This window comes from Perognathus longimembris, chromosome 24, assembly GCF_023159225.1.
Source record: "Perognathus longimembris pacificus isolate PPM17 chromosome 24, ASM2315922v1, whole genome shotgun sequence".
Classification (NCBI taxonomy): Eukaryota; Metazoa; Chordata; class Mammalia; order Rodentia; family Heteromyidae; genus Perognathus; species Perognathus longimembris.
The window spans coordinates 11,934,377-11,957,191 of record NC_063184.1 but is presented as its reverse complement, the minus strand read 5'-3'; the positions used below and the strand labels follow the sequence as shown (position 1 = coordinate 11,957,191).

The following is a 22,815-nucleotide window of genomic DNA, read 5'->3' as shown; positions in this document are numbered from 1 at the left end:
ATGCTGAAAATCCATTTATAGAGAGGAACTATATCTTGCTTAGTTGACAGTGAAGTGTGGAGAAATATCAAGATACTTTGTGATATATCTGTCCATCCATTTGTCCATCTCATCTAGTATATATGTCTATCTCTTTAAACATCTATTCACATACCCATCTATGCATCGATTATCTATCTTTTTACCTTTTTGAAGACTAACATCAGATATATTTTTAATTTTTTTTCATTCCCCGCCCCCCCCCCCGACCCCTGTGTGCGATGGGATACTCAAACCGCTAGCTGTGGTGGCAGGCTGTCCCTTCCGCTGCCCTTGCTGCCCCCTCATCCTGTTTGAGGATATTTTCTGTGTGAAAGACATTGACCCGGAAGGAAAAAAGTTTGACCGTGTATCTTGACTACATTGTGAGAGTCAGTCTTTCAAGATGGACCTCATCTTGGATGTAAACATTCAGATTTACCCTGTAGTGACAAGTTCCAGTTGGTCATAGCTAGTACCTTATATGAAGTTGGTACCCTGGATGATGGTGAATACAACCCTACAGATGACAGACCTTTCAGGGCTGACCAGTTCGAATATGTCATGTGTGGAAAAGTGTACAGGGTTGAGGGAGATGAAACTTCTACTGAAGCAGCAACACGCCTCTCTACCTACGCATCCTATGGGGGCCTGCTCATGAGACTGCAGGATGACGCAAACAACCTGCATGGATTCGAGGTAGATTCCAGAGTTTACCTGCTGATGAAGAAACTGGCCTTCTGAACTTCCTGGGAAGCCAGCCGCACCGCTCCTCAGCCATGCCATGAACATCATTCAAGTCTGAAGAGAAGTTGCTGTTGTTCACCTGTGAAGCAGAGTTTGGCTCATGCCCACCTTGGGTGAAACTAGCTAGTCTGGATTCAATGGGAAACTGACACTTGCCTGTGAAAGACCCAATGGGAGAGCTTAAAATCAAAAGTTGTTTTATGTATATGATTTTTTAAATTAAACTTTACTTTTTCAGAAAAGTTTTTTTTCAGTTGTCCATGTCCAGAAGATAAGTTGGTAGAGCTCGAAGTCAAATGCTTCATGGAAGTGTAAGGAAGAAGAAAGGGAACATGAATGCTTTAGTCTTATCAAAGTAGTGTAAAAGATTGCTTAGCTTATAAACAGCTGTCTCATGGAGTAGCCAGTGCTCCTCTAGGAAAGTTGTAAACTTCAGGGACATGTTAGGGTACAGTCCACAAATACAGGGACATTTGGGGTGTTCTTCTGTGGCTTCTCAGATGACTTTAATGATCTTCTACTGAGGACTTTATTGATGTGTATACCACCAAGGAACTTTATGCAAAGTCTGATATAGTCTACTTTTGCTCTATGAGAAAACCTAATAAACAGCAGCACTAGTGGCTCATGCCTGTAATCCTAATAACTCAGGAGGCTGAGAGCCAGGCAGAAACCTGTGAGACTCTTTTCTCCAACTAACCAGCAGAAAGCTGGAGGTGGAGCTGTGGCTCAGGAAGTAGAATGCTAATCTTGAGCAAAAAATTCAGGGACAGCACCTGGCCCCCAAATCCAAGCCACTCCAGGATTGGCAATAATAGATAAATACAAACATAAATAAAATTAATTAATTAATTAATTAAAATTCAGGAACCAATAATTTGGACATTACTGATAAACATTTGCCAACTGCAATCAGTGTTGGTGCTGATTAGGGATATTTTCTCAGGAAATCAATAAAATTAAACTAGAGTAAAGCAAAATATATACAGTGCTCAACAGAGATTTGGAACTCTTAACCACGTGGCTATTTTTCTAAGATTCTCTTCAACAGACAGTTTTAAAGATAGTGTAGTATTGGGGTTGTCACAATGAGGAGGTAATACTTTTGGAAAACTTCTGAATGGACAATTTTATAGAAAGTTGTCATTTTCAATTGTTAGCCATAAAGTCTGAAAGTTTTCATTTACAAATGAAAATCTGTAAAAATGACTTGGCTCATTTTAACTTGTCAATTTTCTGGATTGGGGAAATACCTATGAATAATTCTCTTTGTGAGAAAATAAGGCAGGGCAACTATGTGCCTTATGTTCCTTATATATGATCACAGAGATTATAATGATTTCCAGTGTTATCTTCCTCATTAGTATTGTTTTACCCACACTAGAAGTAAAAATTTTATCAACTCAAATACATATTATATTTTGCTCACTTATGTTAAATCCAATATAGTTTTTATTTAACAAAATAATCCAAGTAAAGCTTTACATTTACTATACAATCACAAATATCACACATATCAGCATGAAATGTTAAATGATTGTAATTTTTAGTATATGTCCTTATTTTTCATAAAACAGAATGATTCACTGAAATCTTTTCTTTTTGCCAGTACTGGGGCTTTAACTCAAGGCCTGGACATGGCCCCTGAGCTTCTTTTGCTCATGTCTAGCACTCTACCACTTGAGCCACTGTGCCACATTTGGCTTTTTCTGTACTGAGGAATTGAACCCAGGGCTTCATGCACGCTAGGCAAGCAGTTTACTAAGCCACATTCCTAGCCTCCACCTAACTTTTTTTACCCAAAGTATAAGGTATATGATTACACCTTTATATTTCCTATTTTTAATGAAAAAAATCAATGAAAAATCAATGAATATTTCCTTCATTAGTATGATATTTCTGATGTAAAGACTGTGCTTTGGGCCAGGTATTAGTGGCTTTCTTCTGGAATCCTAGCTACTTAGGAAGCTGAAATCTGAGGATGGAGGTTCAAAGTGAGCCTGAGCATAAAAATTCATGCAATTCTTATCTCCAATTAATCACAAGCACACTCACAAAAATGCCAGAGGTAGAGGCTGTGACTCAAGTAGTAGAGCTCTAGACTTGTGCAAAAAGCTACATGACAGCACCCAGGCCTTGCGTTCAAGCCCCAGTACTGGCCCACCCATACTAAGAAAGACTATACTTAAGGATTGTGTTAATGCTCTGCTCACCCCAGTGACCCCAGCCTTTTAGTAAATTCTGTCCTGATATTAGTTTTCATAAGTCAGGAAACATCTTCCATATGTCAAGAGACATGATCCAAAGGGAGTTTGCAGCCAAGTGCTCATACTTTATCACCCTCATTTTGAGTGAAACGAAAGCTGTTCTCAATGCTAACACCCATCTGAGAAATCATTTTTTAAAAAAGCATTTTTGGCACACTGTTGTTGCCTCCATGGGTCAACTGCCTCCATGGGCTGGAATTGTTTCACAATTTTTATTAAAATCATTATGAAAGGACAGCTGAAAAAATAAACAAAGATGTCTGGGTGAATCTTATTGAGTGTCCTCAAAGAAAAATGATCTGTCCTAGGGCGATCTACCACAATTTAACAGCCCAGAATGAGCGTCTAGAAATAAGCATAGACATTAGAAATTGTGGAGGATTACAGAAATGCATGACTTTCAATAAACATAAAGAACAGCTGAGACAGGGAAAGAATGGAGAAAAGGCCAAATGTAAAAACTGACTAGCACATTGGAAGAGAAAACCGGTATAAAATGAAATAAAAACCTAACAATGGAGGCAAAGTATAATAAATTGCATAAGAATAAAATGATTAGAAGAGGGATCAAGATTGTGTAATTACAATTCTGCTGCATCCATAGCCATTTAACATATAAGGTTATGAAAGATTGAACAAGTATGTCTAAAGAGAAACTCGGATACTTTTGAATTTATTGTTGTTAATGCTTATGAGCATTTAACTTGACAGAATACCTTTGAGAAAGGTACGAATTCATGTGAGCATTATCATTAACTAGACAACAGGCAAACATTCAGCAGACATTAAGTTTTTATCTGGAAAAATGTGGGGTTTTTTTGTGGGGGGGGGGCAGGGTTGCCAGTCCTGGGGCTTGAACTGGAGGCCTGAGCATTTTCCCTGGCTTCTTTTTGTTCAAGGCTAGCATTCTGCCACTTGAGTCGCAGCACCACTTCCGGCTTTTGCTACATATGTGGTGCTGAGGAATTGAACCCAGGGCTTCATATATGTGAGGCAAGCACTTTACGACTAGGCCATATTCCCAGCCCAAAATATGGTTTTTATTGTTGTTTGCTTGTTTTTTTTAATATTCTCAGGCCATTACCATATCAAGTTGAACTTAAAACTCAAAATGAGCTAAATTAAAATGTATATGAGCACGGATATTTTAATGTTTGTCTAACCAATAAACAAACTACATGGTTATTAGAAGAATGCACAAAGACAAATGAATTTTACTTGACAATGTCTATGAATAGAAAGCAGTTATACTTGTAATATTTGAACAAACTAAAGGAAAAATAATTTGTGTAAAATGCCTTTTCATGGGTGATATCCAGCCTAATATGCTGATTTTCTAAGGAAAGTTCCAAACATAAATCTTCCTGTCATTAATACATTAGCAAAAAAATAATCATTTGTTTTTTGGTGATCTTTGCTATTCCTGACATATACCAATCACGTGCAACATTCAGATAATGGAAACTATTTTTGCCAATGTGGTTATAAGCTGAGGTAAATAGAGGATTGGAAATTGATCCCTTAAGCTTTCTAGAAGTACGTGAGTGTCTGTGAGTGTGTGCATGTGTGCAATCCTGGGGCTTGAATTCAGATCCTGTGTGTTGTCCCTGAGCCTTAGTGCTCAAGGCCAGCAATCTATCACTTTGAATCACAGCTCCCCTTCTGGCTTCTTTTGGTGTTTACTTGGAGATAAGATTCTCCTGGCCTTTCTTCCCCTGGCTGCCTTCAAGCCTCAATCCTTAGATCTCAGCTTCCTGAGTAGCTAGGATTACTGGCGTGAGCCACCAGTGCCAAGCTAGAAGTATAAATTTGATTAACAAAACACATACTTGACAATAAGTGTTCTGCTAACCTGAGTCAAACTAAAATATTGCCCTCAGGGATTGGCTGAGAGTTGAACATTGATTAAGGAAGAATATTAAATATTAATGATAAGACTTGAATAATATAAATTTTACAAGCAATCTTAATTAATTGCAGTTGCCTTCCAGTACTTACATTGTTCTCAAGACAATAACTGAAGTTGACAAAAATAATGCTAATTAAGATACCTAACCTCTGTTAACACACCAAAACAATTAAAATAAGAGAGCAAATAAAAATTTGAGGGTATATTTAAGAGAGAACAAGCAGCAAACTAGGAAGAAAGATGTCATTTAATTCATAAAGTTCTACTATAGCTATTAAAAATTATTAGACTTCTCCCAGAATATAGCTGGATTGTTTTGGATTATTAATTTGTCTTTTTGTTAAATTTCTATTAGTATCCCTCTCCCTTCCCCTTCTCAATGAGGAAGATGTATTTCCTGAGCTTAGCTCCAAAGTAAAGAACTGTTTGCCAATCAAGCCAATGTTCAGACCATATAAATCCTGTCTCAGATGTTCATGAACTGGCAATGCAAAATAAGCCTTCTCTACTATATCCAATGCCTTAATTGGCTTAATTGGCTGCTTATCAAGATAATTGAGCAGATGTTTAAGATACGAAGTGATAGACTGGGATTGTTTAAAGTGTTTTCAAAATGCATTCAAAATGCACAGCTATGAACATTAATCTCTCACTAATTTTCTAAATCCACAAAGCAGTGTTTCTTTAATTCTTTCCAATGCTTATTTGCTCTTTTACTTTCAGTTTTTAGGATGCATCAACAAAGGTAAGTAGCTAATTTGTTTGGTTTGGGGTGTGTGTGTGTGTGTGCGTGTGTGTGTGTGCGTGTGTGTGTGTGTGTGTGTGTGTGTGTGTGTATTAGAAGAGCTCCTCAAAAGGCAAGGGAAGGGGAACTTTGCCTAATCATGGTAAGACAGCTCATTGTAGACCATATTTTATCTGTAGAATATGTGCAATGTTGCTTTCTACTTCCCATATATACATGGCTTAAAATTTCTACCTCCTTTTCTATATAACCTACTTTAACCAACGGGATGATAATCTATCATAGCTACAGGTATCGTTCATTTATATCAGAGAAGAAACATAAAGATATGTAAACCAGAAGTTGGAGAATATCACAGAACCATGATACCTGCCTCATCTTTCTAGCTATTTTAAAAATTGTTTCGATGCTAATGTTTTTTGTCAAATATCAAGTGATAGGAAATTATGTCATCATGCACATGCTGATTCAATGGCTGTTGGTTTGATATTGTTAGCCCATCTATTTTTCCATGAGAATTTTACCTTAAAAACATGTACCTTCAAAATTATATTAAACTTACATATATCTAAAAATACATGAAAATTTATATACCTAAAATATTACCTTGAAATTAACATGTAACATTATGGTAAGACAGATAGGTAACAGATGATGACAGAAATGACACATAGGTGATATATGATATTAATTACTATGATATCTTCTGTCTTCGCCCCAATCTTATATACTTTCTCATAAATAGATTCTTTTATAAAGGCTGCCAGATTCCCTACTTATTATACTTTTCCCTATGCATTTATTGTATGCTTGTCACATCACATACACCCCTAGGACCCAACCTAAGTATTGTCAAGTGTTAGGGATGCACCTCAAAAAAACATACAGACCTTGCTTCCATCTTCAATGAATTAAAATTCTACTGAGATGATATGTAAATAGAATATGATCACAAAAATATGATATGTTCTCATAGTGGCTCAGTGTATACTGGAGGAGAGAGGACAAGGTTGATGGACAATGAATCGGGAATCCTGTGGGAATACAGTACACTTTGTCTTGGTAGCTAGGTGAGCAGTAAGGAAACGCCCCATGCAAGAAGCTGAAGGGAGGCAACATGAGCAAAGCTTTTTATGTAAGTATCACAACTATAGGAAGCTGTAATGAGATCTTTCAGATGGGAGTTTTCAGCCATGGGAGATGCTCAAGCAGAGGTCATGTCTTAATATTAAGGCTTGGGATCTGAAAGAGTTTTAATGGTACCTGGAACATTTATATGATTATTAAAACTTACTTGATCATAACATATGTGCTTTGCTCCATATGTTGCCTATGCTTGCTTAATTTTATTCTTATAACACTTCACTATAATTTTCTCTTTATTTTTCTTTTTGGTACTAAAGCTTGAATTCTGGGCCTGGGCACTGTTCTCTGGCTTTTTCACTCAAGGATAGTGCTCTAATACTTGAGCCATGGCTCCACCTCTAGAGTTTTTGTTGTTGTTTGTTTGTTTTTGTTTCGTGGTTAATTGGAGATAAGAGTCCCATGGATTTTAAATGCTTGATCTGGGTACTAACTGGGATCCTCAAATCTCAGCTTGTTTAGCAGCTATGATCATAGGTATGAGTCACTGGTGCCCAGCTCTTTTTTTTTTTTTTCAAATTTTTATTATCAAACTGATGTACAGAGAGGTTACAGTTTCATACGTTAGGCATTGGATACATTTCTTGTACTGTTTGTTACCTTGTCCCTCATGGCCCCCTCCCTCCCTCCCTTTCCCTCCCCCCCCCCCAGGTGTTCAGTTCACTTACACCAAACAGTTTTGCAAGTATTGCTTTTGTAGTTATTTCTCTTTTTTTTATCCTGTGTCTCTCAAATTTGGTATTCCCTTTGAATTTCCTACTTCCAATACCAGTAAACACGGTTTCCAATATACTCAGATAAGATTACAGAGATAGTGTAGGTACAACCATAGGAAGGTGATACAAGAACATCCTCAATAATAGAAACTACACATACACATAGGACGTTGAAAGTAGTTACAACTGTGATATAACAATTGTTTCCATAACATGGAGTTCATTTCACTTAGCATCATCTTATGTGTTCATAAGGGTATAGCTATTGGGCCTTGTGATGCTCTGCTATGGCTTGCCTAAACCTGTACTAATTATTCCCAATAAGGGAGGCCATAGAGTCCATGTTTCTTTGGGTCTGGCTCACTTCACTTAGTATAACTTTTTCTAAGTCCTTCCATTTCCTTACAAATGGAACAATGTCATTCTTTCTGATAGATGGTGCCCAGCTCTTGCATGTAATGTTTGAAAAATGAAAATCTTATTCTAAATTTTTTAAACTGTGTTTTTTACAAAAGATTTGATATAGCTTCTTATTGACAGATGTTATTTGAATGAATTCTCTGTTCTTTTGATTCTTACCTCAGATTTTTATTCTTTCACTTTAATAGCTAAACAGTGATAATTTCATTTAGTTTATGCCAAGAAATTGTCCTAAATAATGTTTGATTCCATAAGTTTTCATCTGAGCATGTCAATACATGTATATATGTGTACACATAAAAGAACAACAAAATTTTCAGTAGTTTCTATAATTTGTTTATATGTCCTGTTAGTGAATTGTATCAGCTATGTCTCACAATAGCATATTCGAAATTTCTTCATCTCCTGATGACATTTTTTTAATCACTGAAGTATTACTATTTTTACGTTTTCAATTATTATGCTCATTTTGGTCTACCATTCAGCCTTTCCATTTTGACTTGTCACTATTTCTTGATAGACTGTTGGAAAAACCACTGTTATATGTTGGTAACCAAGTAAAAGATTTTGTGCTGGACTTGTCACTACTTCAGGGTAGAACATCTCACAAACAGGATAGAAGTTGTGAGAAGCGAGTGCAATTTTCTGTACTGACCGTTAGAATTATTGACCATATTCTCTTCTCAGTCAGTAATACAAACTGACTTCAATTCAGTTCTTGTTCATTTGTTTGGGGTTTGTGTGTGTGTGTGTGTGTGTGTGTGTGTGTGTGTGTGTGTAAATTAGCAATGCTTTCTGAGACTGATAATATATTCCTTGGATTTTTTTTAAGTGACAGTTGTAGACTTTTTTTCTTCTTGTAGGTTAAACTGCAAGCAAATATCATTCTTTCCTCATTTTGCCTAGTAGTTATATTTGAAGAAAAGTAAAATGTTAATTTTTAAATTGTCATTTGTGTCACATTGCTTTTGGCATAGATACCCATAAAGGAACATACCTTCAAAAGCACCTAAGTGTGTGTTCAAGTTGGAAACCCCCTAAACTCCTATTCCTGACCATTAAGGAAAAGAGAAGTGATTTACTGGGCACAGATCAACACCTAAGGAACACCCAACATGTGTGAATGATGGAGGATTATATCATAATGAATGGGGGAGGCAAATGACAGCTTTCAGAAAGGAGTCCTGGGCCAAATTTACCAAATGATCAAAGGTAGCACTGCTAATGGCTTTAAAGCTTTGGTTAAATTAATGAGAATGAATGGCCAAGGTCAGTCCATAAATTAGCTAAGTAAACTATCAAGGCTTTTCATGGGAGAAACACAGAGGAAGAAAAATTCAAGTTCTGATGTGGGTGGATCCATTTCTGCATGTTCAAAAATGAATTTTATCTTAAAAACCTTCCTGATATTGATAATTTTCATATTTATTTCCCCAAACTTGTAAACTTCTGAGTAATTTATAATGATCCATTTTCTCCAAGTTCTCTTTATTTCAGGTGTACTCCCATATGATACACATTTAAATGTAAGTTGTGATATAATCAAAATAGATGAAACATAGTAAATGTCTTTGAAACGTTAGTACTACTTCTGTTTTCTGGATATCTTTCCGACAATGCCAAACCAGCTATAGCCCATTACAACACAAATTTTAACAAAATTTTATATTCATATAAACTACAGGCAAAAATTCACTTGCACTTTTTGAGAGATCCTTTTAAATATATGCTGTAGGTCATATAATCTTGTTTCAAAGCACTAGTTATTTCTGATGAAAAAGTAAGTTTTCGGTTAATTATATAAAAAAATGGTTCCAAGCATTCACCTGTCTTCAGAAGAATCAAAGTGTAATCAATGGAGATAAATTTGTACATATGTGTTAACTAATATTTCTAATAGCAGAGTCTAATTAAAAGATCTTTTGGATGACAACAAGAGACCAAATTACAATTTAGTTACTAGGACAGATTTGATTTCTGGCTACAGGAACAGGCTTCGTAAACTCTTATTGGCATCACCTTTTTACGGATGATCAAACAGAGCAAGCCTATTTAATTATAGTTAGACACATTCATTGAAATTGATCAGTGAAAGGAAATGAAGTCCATAGAGTATTTACAAGTATTTAAATTGGCATTGCTGATGTTGTTGGACAAAGTTAGGTTGCTGAGAAAGCTGGGGGATTCAAATCCATAAAAATTTGCTTGAAATTCGTCAGCTTAATAGTGACAGATTTCACCTATTTGGACACCTGGTTCTGAGGCTGAGTACTAGCTGAAATTGACTATAGATTTGGAGATTCTTAGTTAAAAAATTTAAACTAATTAGTTCATTGAAATAATCCAAATAGGGCTGGGTATATGGCCTAGTGGCAAGAGTGCCTGCCTCATATACGTGAGGCCCTGGGTTTGATTCCCCAGGAACACATATACAGAAAATGGCTAGAAGTGGCACTGTGGCTCAAGTGGCAGAGTGCTAGCCTTGAGCAAAAAGAAGCCAGGGACAGTGCTCAGGCCCTGAGTCCAAGCCCCAGTACTGGCCAAAAAAAGAAAGAAAGAAATAATCTAAATATTGCTTCTTTGGCTAAGCATAACAAAGTAGAAATAATTGTAGGGTGGGGTCATGGAGAAAGAGGAAGGGAAGAGGATGAGCATGTAGTCAAGAATCCAATGTCTATCTTACAAAATTACAAGAGTGAAGGAAGTGTGGATAAGGGAGGGAGGGATGAGAATGCTGAAAGGGATTACATTGATAGATGTGTTGTCTTCATAAATACCTTTGTTAAATTGAACTTCTTTGCACAGCTACTTAAAGGTGATGAAATTTTTTAAAAGGAGTAATTGTCCAAAAAAGTGATGGGTAGATAATGGAATCAAGGAATGAGTGCTACTTTTAAGTGTGCTTGGAAATAAAGCATCTGTGTATGAAAATAGCTTCCCCATACCCATCATCTTCAATTTGTAGCTTCACGGTTCAGATTCCAGTCACCTGAACTGAACATCCATTCACAGAGCAGAAAAAGCAATGGAGGGGGATGATTTTTTTCTTTTTGTTTTGTTTTGTTTCAGAATCCAGATATAAACATTTTGGGCAATCTGAAGTGTGATATTCTTTAAAGATAATCCATTGCAAACCAACAGTAACTACTCATCTTAATTAACTGCATACACTTGTAAATTAAATTCCTCCTTCTAAAATCAAAATTCCCCATAAGGAAAGCTTTCATTTTGTTGATTACTAAATGAGTCAAGACTGGGTAGAATACAGTTAGGGGCTCCTAAGACAGAAGGTATCATCCAATGGCACAGAACTCTGGCTGTAGGATGGTCTTTTCCTGGAGCTTGCCATCATGTACAAGATTCCCTTTGTCTTTCTAATAAACTATAGTGATACACTTATTTTAAATGAAAGCCAATCTTCCCTGCCCACATCATATGCTTTCATTATTCTCCCTTGGATTGGACATATGTGAGGTTATTGGAATTAAAAGTATGATCTAACACCCCAATACAAGATCTGATGCTATAGAGTATTCTAATCCCTTTTGTGATATTCACTCCCTTAGTGGCCTAAGGCAAAAATCTTTGTCTAGGTTTCAAAGACGTAGGAAAATGCATGCAATCCTGGAAATCACTCCCACCCTCCCCAGCCCCTCTACCTCCATCAAAGGCAAGTGCTTGCTTGAGATTCAGTTCACGCCTGAAAGAAAACTTAGAACTAGTTTCTCTATGCAAGTACAACTCTGGAAGGCTTCTTCTTCCCTCGGTGTGTGTATTCTTCCAAGTGGCTTTAGGTGATCTGAAGGATTCTCAAGGAGAGACTGACCCCTGCAGGCAGGTGGGGCTGCCTTTTGACCAGACCTTCTTTGTAACCTCAGGAAGGAAGGAGAAAGGACTCTCACAAGGAGAGAGAAAATCTGGGGTAAATTCCACTGTATACTGGCATACTTATCCATCTCCTCCTTTATGTCTTCTAAAGTTCTCTGAAGAAGAAATAACAAAATCATAAATTTTAGGACATAAAGTGTCTTTTCAAAAGCCAGAGCCACTGGGCCATAAACTTCATAAGGACAGAAATGTGTCTTATTTGTCTTTATTATCTTATCCCTCAGCGAAAAGGACAAGTTCTCAATACTCAATAAAAGCCTGAGGAAAGATGAAATCAACAAATAAGCCAATCATTCTTTTAAAAAGATTTAGTAAACTGTACCAAGTCCTATACTGAGCAAATTTTGAGACATTCAGAATGAGTCAAAGAGAGCCCTATGAAATAGATAGCAGCCACAGTTATTTACACCAATTTCCAGTTCTATGTTTGGAGTGACCTTGGTGACATTTTTCTGGAGGGATCTATACACTTGGTGCCAACAATGAAAGAGGAGGGGACAGGAGTTGCTTCTTGCTTTGTGTGACTCATAACCTAAAGGCCAAAATACAAAATTATGATTGACAAATCTTGACTTCCTTCAAGATTATTCCTTTCCTATGAAACAACAGAAGTTAATCTATGATTCTGAGCACTAGTAACTGACATTACTCCTGATAAAGCATGATTTAAGCTTCTCATCACTTACTCAATGCTGATGACTGGATCTGTAAAAGAGACTTTGGTGGTTGAGTATTCAAAAAGTTATTGTAGTTGTAGTTCCCAAATACTTGGTAAGGCACTAATAAAGCAAAGTAAGAAATTTTCCTTAATAATTTGACTTATTTACAAAAAAGAATAAAATGGAAAAATGCGATACTCACAACAATTGCTCACTTTATTTTATATTTCAGTATTGTACTAAGTTATATTGTGCTCGAGTATTTTACTTTGAATCTTAAGGTTTCCTATATGGATAAATAAGCTTCAATGTTTTGTATTAGAGGAAAGAGAAACAAAAAGAGAAAGGAAGGAAGGAAGGAAGGAAGGAAGGAAGGAAGGAAAGGAGAAAGAGAGAGGAGGGAGGGAGAGGAAGGAAAGAAAGAAAAAAGGAAGAAGGAAAGAGGCAGGAAAAGAAGGAAGGAAAAGAATGAAGGAATGAAAGAAAGAAGAAAGGAAGAAATAGAAACAAAATATATACCTTATAGACATTATTTTATTGGTGCCTACCATGTTTTCTAATCCTTCGAATTATACTTAAGGATAAATAAATTGAGAAAAACATAGCTGACAAAATCATCCAAACTTCTCCTTCATTAGGTCATTATACATATATATATATATATATATACGTGTAGTATGTAAATATACTATGAATATAGATAAAATATATATGTAAATATAAATATATATTTACACGAGCCTCTAAATTCTTGCTTCAAATCCTTAAGTGCATCTCAAGTTTCCTAAACATGCCACATGTTATTACTTCTCTTTTGAAGCAAACTTTTCTGATTATCAAAGAAATTGTAAATTTTGAGCACAAAAGTAATTTTTGATGTAAGTGAATTCAGTTATAATATGCAACATAGATATGTGAAAATGGAAGTTGGAAAATTGAGGGGACAGGATGGGTTAGAGAGAATTACAAAAGAGGTGATCAAGGTGCAGTGTACTCATAAACTGAATTGCTAAATTGAAACTCATGTGAACAACTACTTAATGATAATAAATTTTAAAAATAAACAATAAAAACAAAAAAGTGACCTGGAAACAAAAATAATTATAAAGAATAAAAAATTCATAATTTCACCACCAATGAAGGCAAGTAATCTTATTCTTAGATTTGTTTGATTTTTCATTATATGTTTATTTGCTTACATAACATCATCTAACACTCTAATGTCCCTAAACTTTTGTTTAAAATTGTTGCTTTGGCTTGTTGGAATTCTTTTAATCTAATATTTTGTGTTGATTATATTGATAGAGCAATAAGTAAACATAGTTTTAGAACTCATATTAGCGACATTATACCTTTAAAAATTTTTGAACCTTACACTTACATAGTTGACAAAATAAAGAATGAATTATGCCAATCTTATAGCCATAGCAGAGATTAGTATAGTCCATCCCCAACTCCTTTCACTGTCTCCTACTTTTCAAGATTGAAAGATTTGAAAGCAATAAAATCACAAATTTAAAATGAATAATTTTCCTTAATGCCACATGTGCATACTATCTTTTCTGTCCTGTAGCCCCTGTGATTCTTAGATTTAGTCTTAGCTCTTTTGTTTCCTCTTTGTCATGTGGCTTGAACTCAGGTCCTGGGCACTGTCCCTGAGCTCTTTCACTCAAGACCAATGCCCTCCCACAAATGCCCTAGAACCAATGTATTCCTCAAAAACATCAGTCAGCAAAGGAGTAGAAGGGCTGGAAATGCAGTTAGAAAAGTGAGCAGCCATCATACCGTGAGGAGGGTATGATTCCATGGGAGAATCCTTTCCTAATTTGGCAGAAAACAGCAAAATGTAGTTTTCTTATGTGAAGGGCTTAGTATGATGAGTTGCAGTTTAGTAATTGAGTTATCTAGACTGAAGCTAGAGGAAAGAGAAATTGAAGAGTCTTATACGTTCCTTTGTAAGAGTTCAAAAGATAAATCATTAGAAACATACAAAATTAATAGAATGGAGGACAGAAAGAAAATGCAGGCCAGACTTAAAATCTCCAAGTGTAGTGAAAATCTCTTTTTTGTTGAGAATTAACCTCTTGGCTCCATCCTGTCTATATTTCCTTCCTTTGTGTTTCCTCCAGCTTGCTTCCTTTCCTCTCCATTGTAATTCTTTAGACTATAATTAAACTATCGAGAATTCCACATTCAATTAGAGTTTAAGTTAAGGGGTCAGGCTTTGGTTGGCAGAATCTGCTCTTGTTGTTCAAACAAGATCTCCAAATTCTTGGAAACATTTTTGAGGAGACTCCCTGGGCCTCGCTGACAATTAAATATGGAGCAAATCGTCTCACTTTTTTCTGTTCCATCCTAGGAAATGGAGCTGATAGATGAGATCATCTGGCAGTACTTTTGGCTTCAGCATATTCAATCCACCTGACACTAGATTCTGGTGCAGGGTAACACTGGATCACTAGCCAAAACATGTGAAATTTATGTATGCTCTCAAACATATGTATGTGTTACTTGTCCGACTTTCGGTAATACTTATTATATATGTTACCAATACCTTGAGAATTATTTGTTTTAATATGTAATATAGAATTCAAAATTGTAACAATAGGAGATGGAAAAGTAAAAGAACCTCCTACATATTCATAACGTAATTTCAATAAAATCATAGCAAATGTTTAAGTAGGACTCTTACCTTTTAATGTCCTTCATCTAAAGATAACAGATATCAACTTGATGTTGCATTAGACTAGCTCAGTCTGCTCAAATTTTCCATTATAGAAAATACAATGAGTGATTCCTCATACGTAATGCTGAGTACAACCTATGAATTCTTACAAATTGTTCTTGCATTTATCTGTCTATCTGTGTTAGTACAAAAAAAAAACACCTGGAGTTTTTCCTTTAATCATTCAACTTCAGTGGTCCAAAATCATCATTACATTCAGAAAGAAAAAAAGTAATTGTCTATTTAGGGATTGGATAGTCTAATTGTGGCAAGAGTGATTTATTGGGCAAATGCTGGATAGTATTTTCCATCAAATTACAATCACGTTGGTATGTTATTTCAACTGGAGAGTAGATCCTCAGATGAAGCAGTAGCTGGGAATTCTGTGTGACCCACCTAGTGTCATGACTTGTTTTGTGAATTGGAAAAATCAGTTAACCTCTTGCTGCACCAATTCATTGATCTATGAACTGAGGAGAGCAACGCTTGCCACCTAACTCACCAGAATTCTGTGCAGGTCAAGGAGCTTCAGAGTCTGTAAAGTGATTTTCTACCTGGATAGAAACACTTGAGCATGGAGAATCACTGGATCATTGCCATTTATTTTATTTTATTGCTGATCCAGTAAATTATACTTTGGAAATTTTTTTTAAAAGAACAACAGTATTACAAAATCTGTGATGAAATACTTCTAGTAGCTTAGTTGCATATTTAGCATGATATAAGATATAAATACATATGAAGACTTTCAGCTTCAGGACACTGTACCATGTTCATACAAACCTAATTTATTTGTGACTGGAATGTTTGTGATCTAACAGCACATGCAAGTTAGACAGAGTTTTTTCCAATATCAATTTAAAACATTTTTTGTTCTCACCAATTTGTTAAGAATCTATCAACTCTTGACAAAGTTTTATGAAACTACATGTTAAAAAGGAACAAAAAGGTTTTCCAAAGAATAAATGGGTCTCCAATTAATAACACATTAAATTTAAAATGTTAAGTTCCTGAGTGAAACACACAAATGTGAAATGATTTTATCTAAATGGATAATCTGTCCTGCTCACTACATATTTTCTGTAACAATTTTATTAAAGATTTGCTTGAGATACAGAGGAAATACTTAATAGAAAAGATTCATCAGGATCCTGGACTGCAGATTCATGTTAAAGACCCATTATATTCATAAACTAATTTGTTGAAAGACACCTCCTTTGTACAACTACTTAAATATAGTAGTGATAATATATTTAGTTTTAAAAGATCTTTTATTTCATGGGTTTAATTAATTTCATGCTCTATAAAATATTATATTAAAATTTAAGTGAGGAAAAGAATCACCTAATTTTCATGCATTTAAAGGAGATTGTCTTGGAATTTTATAAAGAAAGCCATCCATGTGTTAATCTACTTAACCAAACTTCTTATAATTTATCTGTGTGTGTGTGTGTGTGTGTGTGTATCTGTGTGCCAGTTCTGGGGCTTGAACGTGGGGCCTGAGCACTGTCCTTGAGCTTTGTGCTCAAGGCCAGCGCTTTACCACTGGAGCCACAGCTCCACGTCCAGTTTTGGGAGGTTAATAGGAGATAAGAGTCTCATGGACTTTCCTGTCCTGACTGGATTTGTACCACTGTTCTTAGATCTCAGGCTCCAGAGTAGCTAGGATTATAGGCATGAACCACTAGCACTTGGCTATAATTTCTCATTTTACCTTTCATCTTAATTAACTTTATTATACTATAATACAATAATATGTATAGTCAAAATACAGCTTACAAAATATTTCTATTTTTTGGAGGCACAGTAAAGGAAAACCTACAAAATGAAAATTAAAGATAAATAGAATTTGAATTTCTCTCCTGTTAAGGAAAAAGAAACTATCAAAAGCTACTATCATGTTGTTTGTTTCCTGACTATGGCGATCATAGAACTTACGAGTTCCATTTCTAGTCTAAAATATACACAAGTGAAGTCAATATCATCTGAATGTTTGCAGGAAACTGTCCAAAATATTTTTCAGAAATATTACAACATTCATTTATCCAAGATCTGTCTCTGTTGTACCACAAAATGAAAATTCATATAAAGGTACAACTGAGCTATTTCAACAATGATCACCAACATAGCCAACACACCTTTCTTTGCTTTCTTCTAGTGTCAGCCAGCATCGCATTCCCTGGTCTGTGTGGATGGATGTGGAATTTAAACAGTTAGATTCATTTTGGTTCCTGAAAGAAATGGAGGCCTGGAAAGCTTGTCTCTTAAAACACATTCAAGTATTATAATGGCAACTAGATAGCCATATAGCAAAATATTCAGGCAGGCTTCTTTAATTTACAACAGGTACTTTCCAAAGGCAAACTTCACATTTCATTCTCATCTCCTCTTAGTGAGGTGCATGATTGTGACATTCAGGTGCCAGTTCCCAGTAGAGGACTGGTTTTGAGCAAGTACTCACACGAATAGGACAAACTAATAATAGGAAATGTGATTTTTGCATATGTCAAGGTAAGGTTTTCAAATATAATGTTTTCTGAAGGCTCACCTTTTCATCCAAGAACCTGCCCTTCCTAATTGTTTTATGAAGAGTTACTTTCTGTTATAAAATACATGGAATACATTTTTGAAAATAATATCCCTACTTGGCACAATAGAAAGAATTTCAGCTTAACTAAATTGTTCTTGGTTCTCTTACATGTCTATATTTTTACAAATAAAATGTACTGATCTCTAAGACCCAAAAGCTCAAGACTCTTTTAATATCAATAGAGTACTTAAGGGATCCTAAAAAACAAGATTAAAAATATCACTATGTATACTTACAAAACATTCACTATCTGCTAGAATATAAAAGCTTCATCCTCCAATATACTAAATATTAATATGAAAAATAATAAATAGTATTGATCTCACTATTGTATATGTATTTGCTTATTTATTTGTATATTCATTTTGAAAGTACTAAGTCTTGAACTCAGAGTCTGGTCACTGTACCTTGGCGTTCTCATTTGAGGATAGTTTCCTACCACTTGAGCTATAGCTCCATTTCCAGCTTTGTGGTGGTCAATTGAATCTCATGGACTTCCCTGCCTCTCTTGTTCATACTGGCTCCTAATCTTGATTCTCAAATCTCAGGCTCTTTAAAAAAAAATTCTTTAGGTGATTGTACAAAGGAGTTGCCATTCAATAGAGCAGTTTATGAATACAGTGCCTCTTGATCTTCATTTTCACGTAATATATTGAATTATTTTTGCCATTTAACTAAGCAATTTATGTATATAATACATCTTGATCTGTGTCATCCTTTCAATATCCCCACCAACTTCCACCCTACCCTTTCCCTTATTTTTCTCAGTTCTGTGGCATATACAATGCATTCTTGCTTAAATTCTGCTCATTTCCCCCATTTATTCTTCAATCCCACTCCTCTTGATGTGGCCCCCTCAAAGGTATCCATTTCCTGCTACTCCTTTGTTGGTCTTTGACCTTGAGTATGCCTATAAATCTAGAAGTAAACACACTGTGTGGCAACCAAGCAGTTATAAGTGAATTAATTAAATAATAATAGAATCTATGCAGAATGAAAATAGTAAAAGTTTCTTGAGTAGCTACAATTATAGCTGTAAGTCACTATCTCTTGGCCTTATTGTAATATTTTTAAAGAGGACGTAAAAGGAAAAAATTTTGTAAGTAATGTGCATATTCACTTTTGGTAAATGAATTTTGGTTGATTTGTTTGTTTTGTTCTTTTTAATTTTTTTAATGCTGGTCCTGGGGCTTATACTCAGGGCCTGGAGCACTGTTCTTGCATTTTGTGCTCAAGGCTAGTGCCATACCACTTTAGCCAGCTCCACTTCCAGGTGTTTCTGTCAGTTAATTATAAATGAGAGTTTCACAGACTTTCCAGCACCTTCTGACTTCGAACCATGAACCTTAGAGCTCAGCCTCCTTAGGAGCTAGAATTACAGGTGTGAGTCACTAGTGACAGGCTGAATTTTTATTGCTTTGACACACAAATAATCTATCATTTTAATATAATATTTCATTAAAAATATGAATGATAAGAAAGACTGAGGATGATAAATGCTGTGATGTAAATTAATCGGGAGTTACTGAACCCAGATAGTCTATCTGAGGGATCTGCTCCATGGGTTCTAGAATAGCTGACTTTATTACTCTCCAAACAGCCAGATGCTCTTTAAGGAGTGAGATATTTCAAAGTGAGGTATATCAATTTTTATGACAATCTGTTGTGGGTAAAAGCAAGAAAAATTACGACTGGTAGAAGTATTCTGGAGAGCCTCAAGAAGAGTTAATCAACTCTATTCTGTGACACATCCCAACTCCAACCTCCTTTCCTTCCCAAACTTCTTGGAGTTAGCAAGATGCCAGCATATTAAGAAACCTTGTATGGCATTAAGAATATGTTCATGGAAAAAATAATTCACTCAAAACCCATTCAGCCTTTTAATTGATTACTGAGAAAGATGTTTCTTGCTTGGGCCATCATCTGACCAGAGAATTTGTGTGAAGATCCAACACTATGTAGATAAATAAAATCCTTACTGGCTTCTGACTGACATTTTTATGAGGCTACCCTTTTAAAAATTTGTGTTAAGACTATGGATTTGTTTTTCCCCTGAGTATGTAAAACGTGGTTACATTTGTGGAATCTTTGCTGCTTTATCTTAACTTTATCTGCATATTTTTGGTCTCAGCAGAATAAAATTGTTAGTGGTGGAAAATTCCTGGACAGTGATTTTAGAGGTACATGACTATAAAAAAAAGAAGTATTTCCTTCTTTTTACTGCTTGACTTAGCAAAATAAACTCATTTTAGTTTTATAAAATGCAGGCAAGAATTCAAGTGCAAAAGGCCCTTATTTTTACTTTCAACGACTTAATCTTTTGCCGCTACATAACCTTTTAGTATTATCTTTTAATAAAGAGAATAGGCTACATAATGGTACTTTTGGCATTGCAAAGAGGCTTCAAAAATATCATTTTCAACCTAATATATATTGCATGCTAAGTACATGACAGGAAGTTGGGTTTGGAGTATAATTATATCAGGCTACCAATCAGAAGACTGGACATGCTTCACCTCACTTTTTCAGTGACTTCACTGTTTTTCCAAGCTTACTGTGTGTGCTATGTCAAGGTTCCTCACCTATGCAAGGGTACTACTCACAAATAAAGGTGACAGAGAGACAAGAGACAGAAATAGAGACAATGAGAGAGACACACAGAGAATCAGACACCCAGAAAGAGAATAAAGAAATCTTAGGTTATTATGTATGCCATAAGAAAGTCTAAATTTTCTGTAGCACTTAGTAGTTTACAAATTCATTTAGGAGGACTGTCTAGTTATGAATCACCTTGAATAATAATTAAATGTGACAGAAATGACTGTTAAGTAAATAAATGTGTTTTTCTTCAAGATTAAAAGATGTTAACCATGAAATAATCATTTCACATAGAGAAATCACTATACATTATAACTGCTCTTACTAATTTTAATTTGTATATTTAGTTCTGGAGGAATAGATTCACTTTGTCAAGGCACAGAGAATATGTATTTAATAGTTAAATGATTTCTGCATAGACATAAATACAAAACCAGTTGACGGTCCTTCTGAGTCAATAATTCTGAGTCAAGCAACAGAGATTTCTTACAGGGGAGACAACAAAAGACAAATGAAGTGAATTTAGACCAACAATGCACTGCCCTGCACTCTGGAGGGTAGAGGTTGGAGATGAAGATATTGCGGGGGCTGATTCTTTCTAAGGGCTCTGAGGAATAATAGCCTATGTAGTAACTTGAAAGTATGACTTCAACGTATTTTGGGAGGTCATATTTTAACCCACAACACCGAGACTAGCCATTGTTATGTACTTTTGCCTTTCAGGTCAGTTATATTCTAAAGAAGATGTATACATGAGAATATTTGACTTTCTTTATAAGGATTACACTGTCTTGAAAAGAACAGGACAGATAAAGGAAAACTAGAGAAAGCATCTAAAATAAAATCAAATAAGTTTTGAATATTCCCTTCCTTTACAGAAGGATTATATATCCACATATATATATATATATATATATATATATATATATATATATATATATATGGGGGGGGCATGTTCATTTATTTCAGATATAGTTGAGACATATTGTCAATAGCTTGCTGTGTTAGTATATCCATGTCTTTCCTCAATGCCAGAATGTACTTAATAGCAATAAATTCATAAGCAAGGTCAATTTTAATGTTAATTTTTATTTTCATATTATGTGGTACTTTTTGCCATTGTCAAGCACTGACGTTTTTATTCCACTCCCATGTTAATGATGAATATTAATTCTTAGGTCACATATTGCATTCCACACATGACATATAAGTCACAGAACAGCTTCAAAGAAAGCCTATGACTGCTCTATTGAAGCCCACACAGAGAGCTCATACCCGTGTAAAGAGATAGCTGGTGGTGAACTCTGAGACAAACTTGATCACTGACCTGTGCAGACACAGAGGCCCCAGGACAGAAGATGTGATGCATGCCCTGTACACAGAGTTGGGAGTGGGTCAACTCTTGAACCCCTGAGACAACCACTGGATGGCTTAGTATTCATTGGTAGGTGCTGCAATGCATCCATGCTAGGTACTCCTCATTTGATAGGAACCTGATGAGGTAAACTTCTTTTATTGATGTTGTTTGTTGGATACAGTCATACAGCTGAGTCTCCTTAAGATGATTTTGTTTTATATTCAGGTGTCTGTGTGCCCCTGATTCAATTTGATAAGTTCAGACTTGGTAATATTTTATTTGCATAAAATAGGATCAATCTGTGCCTCTGGGTTTGTGGTGGACCATTGGTAGTTGTTTATATCAAAGCTTGGTGGCAGAGTCCTTCTGACTTCACAGGAACTCACAGGAGAGAAAACTGCCTCTTTACGAGTCAGACAGGACAAGGCCTAGCCTGATAGCTCCTGTCCTATGCAACATGCATTACTCCACATAGGCAACCACCTCATCTCCACAGATTTCATTCATTACTGCTGCTATTTACTTCTCACTCTCATCACTGAAGAACCTCCCTGCTAACATGGAATCTGAGTTTAAGTGGAAGGAAAAAGCTGATCAATTTTGGAAGTTTTTCAGTCCCATCTAGTCAAATAATTAAAAATACATGTGAATTGAGCTTTGTGGCTCAAGCTTGTCATTATATCTTCTGAGAAGACTGAGATTGGGGAACAGGATTCTAGGTCAGCCTGTGTTAAAACACTTCACAAAACTCCTTTTGAACCAATAGCTAGGTACCCTCAGATATGCCTGTCATACTGCTTAGAGTGAGGAATGTGAGATGAAAGCATCATATTTTAGATGTAAGACCAAGCAAAAGTGAGATGCTATTTTATAATCATCACTGCGAATTGAAACTGAAGATGTAGCTTAGTGGTGGAGAACCTCTAGGAATGAGGCCCTGGTTCAAACTCCAGATTACCAAAATAAAACAATTCCTCTGTGTGGTAATTTCTCTATTACCCCTTTTATCATATATGTTCATAAGTAACTGCAG

At 35.6% G+C, this 22,815-nt stretch overlaps 1 pseudogene; it reads left to right on the top strand.

Annotated features, from left to right (window-relative positions):
* The first annotated feature begins 330 nt into the window (after nt 1–330).
* Nucleotides 331–986, top strand: LOC125341480 (annotated as a pseudogene).
* The last annotated feature ends 21,829 nt before the right edge of the window (nt 987–22,815 follow it).